Below are 9,969 nucleotides of genomic sequence, written 5' to 3'. Positions count from 1 at the left end.
CAGCAGATGTGACAGGCTACACAGAGGTGTTGGGGTACTCTGGCTACCCAGGGACAGGAGGCTGTGTAGGTTCATAAAGTTCGTAGCTCAGACAGATGCCCAGATCGGTGCTCCCAGAAGGTTCTTGGATACTAGTCCTTCCTTGCATTTAAAAGATGTCCAGTCACTGTGGGAGGTAGGACTAGTATTTTGGTAGGTGACATTCCCTGCCCATGGCAGGGGGGTTGGAGCTAAATGATCTTTAAGGTTCCTTCCAACCCAAACCATTCTGTAGTTCTATGATTCTTTTACTCAGCCACAGAACTTCAATCAGCAAATACTGCAGGAGGAAATCGTGCTACTGGTGCAAACCATCTTTGGGTGAGAAGCAACTGTTGAAATACTGGCCAACTCATAGTCCCCAAAATACTCAGACAAAAATGCAGTGGTCAAAGTTTTGTTTTTAAGCTTTGTTTTACCCACCAGTTCAGCTATGGCAACATTATGTGGGGAACCCCCTACTTAGTGCCTGTGACTGTTTCCATAAACCAGGGGCAGGTCTCAATGGTAGTTGCCTTAGTGTCTCTTCTGTGTGAGAATCTCAGTGGTGAGCTGGTGCAGAAATTTTGGAGTTGGAGGAGAGGAGGAGAAACTTCAACACAAACACAACTTCCTGGGCTGTCCTTTATTTTTCTGACTGCAGTGTGAAGTCAACTTTGTCAGATACAGTCAGGCTGTATCTAACATGAGGAGGAGTCTTGTAGCACAGAGGGGCTTTGCAAGGAACTCCATTAGCTGGAGTCAGCCTCTTCCCTCAGCCATCACATACAGCACAGCTGAGCCACCATCACTAAACAGTGTCAGGATGTAATTTCTAATTATACGCAGCATTGATGCAAATCATGCAACAAGTACCTATGGCTATCAGCATGTTTAGGATTTTTTTTTATCTATAACTCACTGTAAGTCTTAACGCCATGCACACCCTGCAGCAAACCTCCTTATTCTGTGCAGCAATGGTGGTGGTATAAGTAGTGCTAAGTGCACTGAGAAGTTGTAACCACAAATGTGTGAGAGTGGCTTGTAGGTTTTGAAGGAACCGGTGGACCATGATGGGACACAGCTCTGTTGATCCACTGTGTCTATTAGAGCAGAAGGTGCCTTGGGCCAACCAACTGAAACACCTTCAGAGAGCGTTTTCTCTACCTTGGGAGAATCTGAGATCTGGTACTTGCGTTTTAATAGGGCTTATCCTTTGGGGAGGGACAGTGTTTCAAAATCAAAGTGCTGGTGAGTCCAGGAATGATAAAATCACCCTTGGATTTTTTTTTTGTGTGTGTGAACTCCTAGAAGTCATCTATGTTGGTATAAATGAGATCATTTGGCCTAATTAGTTCCAAGCTTAATTAGCAGTAATTATCCCAACATGGGAGTAATACCCGAGTAGGAAATACTGAGTCCTCGATTAGATAGATCTCTAATTGGTGTTACAATATTGTAATTAAAGCATGCTTGTACGCCTCTGCCTCTGCAAGTGATTTGTTTTATGTCTGATTAAACAGGGAGTCCGGCAGCCTCAAGGAGGCCAGGACATCACCGCTGATTGAAACAGTGTATTATTCTTTGTTATAGGAAAGAAATGATGAATCACATATATTAGGAAACACTGTGGGCCAAATTAATCCTTTGAGTAATTGCCACCCGAGTTAGGGAAATTACAACAGGGGTAAATTTGGCCTCAAGTGCATAGACTCTATCTGTATATCACACAGTTAAACAAATACTCATTTGAATGTGCAGTCTGGCAATTACACCATCAGACGAATGCAAGTAACTTAATCTGCGTTTGCGATCACTGGATTGCACGGGTGAGTTTGTTTGGCTGCTGGGTTATCGTTATTAGATGGCACATTCCGCTCAGATTTTGCAGGAGCTGGTGCCCCATGTCCCAGGACACTCTGCACCCCGAAGCAGCCGTCAGAGTTTCAGATGGTTGCTCCTGGCTGCAGCGTCCTCTTCTTGCCAGGGTGAGACCTGAACGGTACCGCTGGGGTCACCAGGAGCACTTTGCAAGCGGAGGAGAGGACAGATAAAGTGTCCTCTTCCAACATAGTTACTTTTAATCTAGCTGGTCTGACTCTCCCTAGCAGAAGACACTTCAGAAGAGCAGGTGAACAGGTGTTTTTTGAAGAAGTTTAAGAGAGCGAAACGGGAACTTTCTGAAATTAGTCACCTTCAAAACACGAAAGCTTCCTATGTCTTTTTAAGAAACCACCTCCTTAGAAGTTGGCAAGTGCGCCGCTTTATTACTTATCTCTTCGCTACATGAGTGGGCGACTGTACTTCCTGATTTGGTTCTTCAATATAGAGAGATCATCAGCATAGGTCTGTAGAGGACAGTAACTCCTCGCCTACGGAAAGTAACAAATAGCAATAAGGATGCATGTATCTTCTGGCTGTCGCAAAAGATTTCAAAGCACATTTGAGTCACAGCCACAGGAAGGCATCAGCTTAATTCCATTTTACAGCTGCAGAAACTGAGGCACAAATCAGTTGCTTCTCTTGCTGTAGCTCATGGAGCTGGTGTGTATGGCAGCACCAGGAATGCAGTGCAGATCTCATCGCCTAATGCTTCACCCACAAAAACATCTTTCTTTTCCAAGGGGGAGAGTCCAGAAGGAGGGAGATGACTAGAGCAAGGAAATAAAATACACCAAATTCTGTTAAAGCACTATTAAGGATAAGAATTTAAACACCCCATATATGGGAAATCAAAGCAAGGGTTTCCATAGCAGCATTGCTTGGCCATGTTGTATACACACTATTTTGCATTGCTATCATGATGTCAAAGGCATATTCTAATATCTGTGTGTGCAATATGTCTGAATCAGAGTTGCTATGAAACTTAAGGCTGAATTACACCACAGAGGCATATTCTTGTGCAGTGCTGGGAGGAAATAATAGAACTAGGTTTTGTTAGAATTTTTCTCCAGTGATACATTTTTCTTAGAAAATTGCTGATTTGCCAAAACTATTGGTATTTTCAGGAAAAGTTAGTTCCAGTTTCATGTCCCATCTTGAAAAAAAACAGAGAAAAGTTTTGAATCTGTCAAAATGAAGTGCTTCAAGAAGGTAAAAATGAAAGTTGCATTTAATCCATTTGGTCATAGTTCCTAGGTATAAGTTTTGAAAACTACCTTTTTTTTTTTTTTTTTTTTTTTTTTTTAACCCTGATCAGAAATAGGACAATGATTTGGAATAAAAAGCATTCCCTTTCACCCTACATAGTTCCAAACTGTCCTGGGAGTGGGATGTGACGAGGGAGCAACAACGTCACTCAACCATGTGTGTGGCTGCCTGGTGCGCTGCAGTGGGAGAGATCACCCAGCGAGTACCTCTCTGCCTACCTGGTATAAGTAGCTGTCAGGTAGAAAAAAATGCCTGTGCAGTACTGCTTACATTTTTCATACGGTGAAGCTTTTTCTAAAAAAAAACCCCAATATCACCTGGGTATCATAAGGTTAAGCCTTTGGAACAGGAGGGTTTTGGGTGGGAGCTGCTGTCTCTCACATTCACTCCCTTCAGCAGACAATGGGATGTCAGCGAGGGGGGAGCTGCTGCCTCTCTCTAGTTGATGCCCCACACTAAGGATGGAGGGACCTGTTCTCTCCTCATGCATGGGCAAAGGGGCCTCCTCCACAGCAGCACAGCTGTTCCCTTCACTTTCCCCCCTCTGCCCCCCACTTTCAGCACCTCGTCCGTGCCCTGAAGCTCTCTGGGGTAGAAGGAGTGATGTCGCACCCCGGGCTGGGAAGGAAGGCTCGCACTCATGGAAAAGCCCTGTGAGTTGGTTTGGCATCGCTCTTCCTGCTGGCAGCAACGTTTCCTCGCTGCCAGCATTCCCAAATGTTGGTGTAGCCTGCGTGCCAATGTCTCCGTTCTCCCTGCTCCCTCATGTTGCAATTGCTAATTTCTGTGCCTGTGCCTGAAGAGCTGTAGTTTAGACTTGCTTTGCCATGCATCGAAGCCATTCTTGTTTAGGAAAGAAACTGCAAAAAGGGTGTGGGAGAGGAGAAAAGAGAGAGAGAGCTTATTTTTCTTATGTGGCAGTGATGGATGCTGGGTACTAGAGAGAGAGAAGCTGACAAACATCTGAATGAGTGGAAGAGACTCCTAACCCAAAGGGAGGAGTTGTGGTTTAGGTTAAAGCCACAAAGGAAGTGAAGGAGGTTACCACTTTCCTGTCTGTGGGCAGGAGGTTCTCCTTGTGCTCATTTGAAGGCTTAGTTCTTGCTCGTTCTTCCCTAGGAACATACTCATCTGTGTACTTCTTGAAAAGCATTCGATCTGGCGTCTGATCTTGGGAGTGACAAACATCCCCTTTATCCACAGAAATCAGCAGGAGCTGGGAGCTAAATAACTGGGAATCGCAGTCTAATTTATGGAGCCAGATATTCTAAAGCATCTTGTTAAGCCACATATCTTGTTTGGTGCTAAAGCATGTAGCGTATTTCTCCGTGCATCTTCCTCTTGCTGATTTCACTCAGATTTTTTGTTGTAAATATCCGTACCTCTGGGCCTGCTGGCTTTCTGCAGGTCTTACTTCTCTCTTGTTCCTGAGTGACTGGCAAATTGCATAGCCGTTGTCCCTGGATCTAGCAGCCTTGTGTGCTGATACAGGACAGATTCTGTGTGCCATCGGGCTCATACCAGCACGGCCTGTGATCGGTATTTTCCTTGATTTTTCACCGCATGCATTTCTTCTAATGGCTCAGAGGTTTTACCTGTATGTGGTCGAAAAGTTCGTTGTCTCGGCTCTGTAGCTTTGCTCTTTGTCTGAGAGAGTGAGTGGTTAACCCCGGTGTGCTGCACAAGGCATGCCAGGAGGGAGATGAAAGAATACGGGATTGCTCTTACAAGAGAGCAAGCCTTGTCCTAAGTCTGAGGAGCACTGGCCTGTGAGCCGGCTATCTTAACCCAAGCTAACAACTGGCAACTGCACAGTGAGAACCACTGTCCCTGACAGCGACTTCAGTATGTGCCACCAGTGCCTTCTGATCACTGTGTGCTGCTGTACATGAAAAGAGCATCTGAAAGGTTCTCCCTGAAGAACTGTTATGTGGTCTCTAACCTTGCATTAACAGCTCACCTTAGCCCTAACCCTGGCCTCAGGATGCAGCAGAGTCATTTCATTTACCAGGTGTGAAAATCATATTTTGCCATGTGAGAATGATTACCAGGTGTGTTACAGTGCTTGTTTTTTTTTTTTTTTTTTTTTCCCAGAAACGCTCTCTTAGAACTACAAGATATCATTAAAGATTTATGTGTGGCACATGTGCCCTTTTTTGCAAAGTGTTCCCTTTTAGAGACCGTCACAGTATTGATTTCAAGTAGATTTTCCTCCTCTGTTTTAAAACATTTCCTTTGCCTATGGATTTTCAACACTACTCATTGGATCTGTGTGCAGTATGTTCCTCAGACTATACTATCAAGCCAAAGTCCCATACTGCTGGCCTTCAGGGACCACTTTTGAAACTGGACAGACTATTCTTTGGCTGTGTTCACTCAGTCCTGAGCAACTACCCAGCATTACAGCCTTCTTACCCCAGGATGTATGCTGTTGTCTGAGTGAGCTGTGGGTCTGTTTCAGCATGTGCCAGTGGATCCCAAACCTAGCCTGGCAGCAGCCTCGAGCTATCCTTTGCTTGGAATGAGTGGTGTTTGTTTAGATGTTTTAAATAGAAGGGAAAAACAAGCAGCATGATGAGGAAGTGAAGAAACTGGAGTGGTAAGCAGCTGAAACTGTAAGGTCATTTGATTTTCCTATCAGCATTTTATTGCTCAAACTCATGCTTGTGGCCATTAAAGTGAGGTGTGGGGTTTCTTTTTGGAGAGGTCAGAGGACTCAGCAGGCAGGCTGTGAGGACCGATGCAGCACAGAGCCCGGAGGAGTGCAGTACCACTGCCTTTCAAGGGGAAGTGCCCATGAGGAGGGGGCTGCAGCCCACCAGCCATCGCTCTACCTCAGGATGAGGCCCTGGGGTCCATGGTCTGCTAGTGGGAGAAGGATCTCTGCGACAGGCAGGGGAGGGTGTGGGTTCAGCCATCTTTTTGTGGATCATGTGTGTAAGGCATTGAAGACTTGGATTCAGACCTTAAAGCATCTGGCTTACAGTATTTGCCTTTGTTTACTGTAGTGTTAATAGCCTTAGGGCCACAGAAAGTGCAGCTTTATTGAAATCATTGGAGTTGTGCTTGCTTATGGCAGCAAGGAGCTGGGGACATGTTTTTTTGGAATGTTTTGCCAGGAACATAAACCCTTTTCTTTGGGAGATGCTTTGTAAGGATGGTTCAAGTAAGTGCCTGGGGAGCATTGTCCTAATGGAAACAAGATGTGGAAATGATAGGGTCTCAGAACAACTGTTATTTATTCCCCACATCTGTGACTTCAGAGCCCACCATTCTAAGGCTCAGTCCTTCTCTCCTTCCTCATTACCATCACATCTGAGTTTTGAACATCACGTACACCACCAAGAGCTGGGACACCATGGGGGACACTGCAGTGTCTGCACATGGGGAACACAGGGACCTGGGTGAGGAAGCCAGCTGACCTGCATGGGACCTGGCAGACTGATGTTAACTGGACAAAGCAGCAGAAATCTTTGTTATCCGATTCTTATGTGGAAGGTACCTGTGCTTCAGCATTTAGATGTTTACAAGAGATTCGTGCTACAGTCTTTGGTGCAGGATACTTGTATAAAAGCAATTACCAAAAATGCAAGTGGTTCTTAAAGACACTGTGGCCAGAGTATGACCTGCATTCCTTTCATGCTGGCTGGACTGCTGGCATTTGTTTTGTCTTGGTTTGACAGAAAGGACAGGCAAAAGGTACAGGTTGTTTGTAGGATCAGCCAATCTTGTAAGCAAGCCAAGGCACAGGGAGTGTATCCCATCAGTGTAACACTACCAAGGCAGGTCCCCTACACAGCACCATCTCACCTGTTAAATGGGTGCTCTGAAATATAAGGATATAGACAGAAAAACATGCTGTCCTAGGTGTCTCTCAGGACCTGCGAGGCAGGTATTGTAAGCAGATGTATTCGTGCTAGGGAAGAAACAAATATGATTTAAAAGAAGCTCGCAGATTTTGTGCTCAGATGGACTAGGAACATTCACACAGTCTGTTATTGCAGTTCAGCTGTGAGAGGCCAACACCTTCAGCAGAGAGGGACTAGCGAAATGTTTGGGCAGCAGTATGTCTGGTCATGACATCTGTTGCTGAAGTGCCCTGGAGTTTCCACCATAGAAACGCACCAGTAAAAATGCAGAAGAATGAGAGTGAAGCATTTATGTAGCTAAGCTAAAACTCTTGAGTGCCCTCTGATAATGAAGATTCCTGGTTTTGTTGGTATATTCCTCTATCATCTAGGATCTTGCAGATCTGAAAGCTGACGGTGATTACTGCAGAAAAGAGTCAGCACCACAATGATGATAAGACAATGTCTAAACTAAAGAGCAAGGGGAAAATCTTGTTTTCTTTGGAGGGATCTCACTGTTTTATGTAATCTTTGTATAACACCTGTAAATCAGTGACTGCTACTTTTGAAATGTATTTCCTTCATCAAAAGCTATTTGAAACAACAGGTAGCACCTATCCATTCAGTCTAAGCTCCCCTGACATTTTTAGATGACAGATAATGAAAACTGGCTTCATTATAACTCAAGCAATTTCATCAGACTGTCACCAGCAAACAATGGCAAATTAAAGACTGAACAACCCTCAAGTCTACTCTCTTAGGTACCTGTGTGAGAATACCTGGTGTCTTTTCTACAGCTTATGGGAAACAGAAGAGGTGATTTCTCAGATGGGAAGCGTTCTGGTATATGAAGTGCTAGAGCTCAACAGGAGCATGCTAAAATCTGTCTGGAAACCAGTGGTCAGAGATGGCATAAAAATGGAGCTCGATTGTGAGAATGATCGTGGGTGAGAGAGACGTCTTATCTAACAGAGCGCTGAGTTCTGCACTGCCTTCCGTTTATGAATGGATTTAAAGCGTGGTGCCAAACAGAGCATATTGCAGTTGTCTAATCCGTAGGTGACAGAGGCAGGCATGATAGTAGACAGAGCCGCATCCAAGAGGACTCGTCAGAACAGCCCAGCCAGCCTGGCACTATTGCTACCTGATCTGCGGGAATAGGTCCAGGCCCCTGAGTCTGAACCGCCGAAGGGAAACCTGGTCGAAGGAGCGGCTGTTGAGGTACAGTGCTACCTTGTCTTGCCCTCCCTATCTCTCCCCAGCCAATGTTGCTTCAGGCTTGCCTGGGCTGAGCATCAGTCATTCAGGTTCTTCCCCCCTTGCCCCACCAGCCCCAAGTTCGTAGACTTAACCATGCTACCCCCCACAGTTAGAATAAAGGGGGACAGAGAGCAGAAGGGGCATTTCACAATAAAACGTCATTTATATGAGAGGGCTGCGATGTGGAAGAGGCTAGCACCGGGGAGTGAATTATAGGGGTCCAGAGAAGAAAGAGGCTGTGGCAGAAAGAGAGTTGTTATTGGAGGACACAGGGAGCAAAATGACTGAGATAGAGGGTGTAGATAAATAGTTAGAAATAGCCGCAGTGGTGTGATTTGGAAGGAAAATCAGTCACTACTTCAGTCACCAGTGGTGTTCAGTTTAGGGAGCTGAGTGGTAAATTACAGGCAGGTTAGGACTCCAAGAACATCTGTGACCCTGTGAAATTCTGGAGAGAGAGAAGTTACAGTAACAGTGAGTAAGATTCAGTTCTCATCTATCTGAGCATGAGTATCTCAAGGTGAAATAACAGAAGGAGGGGAGGCGGGAATATTGATTCCTGCCTCACAAAACAGACAACAACGCCTACTTTTTCATAGCAAGAATTTAACCATTCGCTTTAACGGGCCAGTCTGCAGTACAGTGGGGACTTGGTTTCTTCTTTGTGTGCAATCTAGAGGGGAAACCATGCTGAAGTTATTTTTATTTTATTGTAGCCTTGCAGGAGAGACATGAGCAAAATTTTACCTTCAAACATCTGTGTGCTGAATGTCGGGGCAGCTGTAGTCCTTGAGTGTTACCCGGCTGCGCTGCTGCCCTGTCGCACAGCACGTGGGCACCCTGAGCAGCTGGATGCTGGAGGAGCAGCACTGGAAGACACAAAAAGCCTGTTATGCTCAGAGGGCTGGTGTATGTGTTGGTAGCAGATGACTTTTTCTGTCTGTCCGAGGACAGACTTAGTCTCCTTCTATTTATTCCATGAGAATGATGCTTCTAATGAAAGGTGCTTTCTTCAGCTGGTCATGGCTTTCTCAGAAACACTCCTTTGGGAATGGAGTTTTCTTTGGTTGGTTTTACACCACAGAAGTCCACACGTGTGTACCCCAATGTGGTGGGGCAGGCATTACAGAGAATGTAGCTGTGTGGCTGTGCAAGAGGGCTTGCTGTCTTCAACTAGGTTCAGCAGGTGGCTGGATGGAAGCAGGGGTGAGAATGGCAATTTTCTGGGCTGCTGATGTGTCTTGTCTCACTGAAGTAGCTGATAGTCATACACATACAGAGTGTAAAGTAATGGCTTAAAAGGCTCAAGAGTCAGGCGATTCCACAGTCAAAATCTCCTGGTGGCACCACAGCATTCAGCATCAGCAGTTCCTTGTAAAACATGGGGTTGGTGGAATGGGAACAGTGTGCCTGGGCAAACATTGATTTTGGAGTCTGCTGTATGTCAAAATTTCCCACCTTTGTTTAGTATGAATTCGTATTTTACATGTGTTGCATGAACATATGTTTCCCCAGATTCTGTTTACCTGATTTCCCTTCTCATTCAGTATCTCTTCTCTCCTCCTCCTTCTTCTCTCTTTTTTTTTTTTATCATAGGAGGTAAAGCTGAACATTTATCTCTATGGCTGCATGGTATTTGCCTCATACCTGTTTATTGCCTTAAGAGATGACTTTCTAAATAGGCCAAGAGCTT

The sequence above is a fragment of the Columba livia genome, chromosome 1 (assembly GCF_036013475.1).
Source record: "Columba livia isolate bColLiv1 breed racing homer chromosome 1, bColLiv1.pat.W.v2, whole genome shotgun sequence".
NCBI classification, from domain to species: Eukaryota; Metazoa; Chordata; class Aves; order Columbiformes; family Columbidae; genus Columba; species Columba livia.
This window is presented reverse-complemented; position numbering follows the sequence as displayed.